The sequence below is a fragment of the Sciurus carolinensis genome, chromosome 12, assembly GCF_902686445.1.
Source record: "Sciurus carolinensis chromosome 12, mSciCar1.2, whole genome shotgun sequence".
NCBI lineage: Eukaryota > Metazoa > Chordata > Mammalia > Rodentia > Sciuridae > Sciurus > Sciurus carolinensis.
The window spans coordinates 103067341-103068150 of NC_062224.1; the positions used below are offsets into that span (position 1 = coordinate 103067341).

The 810-nt window shown below is 31.1% G+C and overlaps 1 non-coding gene across 1 annotated transcript; it reads left to right on the top strand.

Moving 5' to 3' along the window:
* The first annotated feature begins 461 nt into the window (after positions 1-461).
* LOC124962545 (U6 spliceosomal RNA) lies at positions 462-569 on the top strand. The gene has a single exon (XR_007104548.1). It is a non-coding gene; the product is annotated as a U6 spliceosomal RNA (small nuclear RNA).
* Positions 570-810: the final 241 nt, after the last annotated feature.

Consider the following 810-nt stretch of genomic DNA (forward strand, 5'->3'; position numbering starts at 1 on the left):
CCCTTATATTGGAAGGGTGAGATCTTTAAGCTGGAAACTGTTAATCTTGCTTCAATGTAATGTCTGTAATTACCTTCAACTAGTACCGTAATAAACAATGGTCTTTGGTGTCGGTTTAAAAAAAAAAAAAAAAAAAATATATATATATATATATATATATATATATATATATATATATATATATATGTATATATATATATATATTTTTTTAAATATCTATATTTAAAAAAAGAGAGATTATTAGGTTCAAGTTGAGGAAACAAGGAAATCCAAAATGACAGAAATGAACAATATAGAAATGTATTTCTGGACTGGGGAGATAGCTCAGCTGGTAGAGTGCTTGCCTCGAAAGCACAAGGCCCTGAGTTCGATCCCCAGTACCGCAAAAAAAAAAAAAAAAAAAAAAAAAAAAAAAAAAAAAAAAAAGAAATGTATTTCTCCCTCATGTTTAAGAAATGCATGTGCTTGCTTTGGCGGCACATAAAGTAAAATTGGAATGATATAGAGAAGACTTAGCATGTGCCCTGCACAAAGATAACAAGCAAATTTGTGAACTGTTCCAAAAAAAAAAAAAAAAAAAAAAAAGAAAGAAAGAAATGCAGAGGGTACTCAGTGCAGGTCTGATAGGTAGGTGTTTAATATTGTCACAAGTTCAAACTTCCATCTTGTTTCACCACTGTGTGGTTTCTGTTAAAAATCACCCCACGGTCCAAGATAGAGATTGTCGCTCAAACCATTATGTTCAAATTCCAACCAAACAGAGAGAGGACATTTCTATTAAGCTGCACACATTATTTCAACTTTGAATCC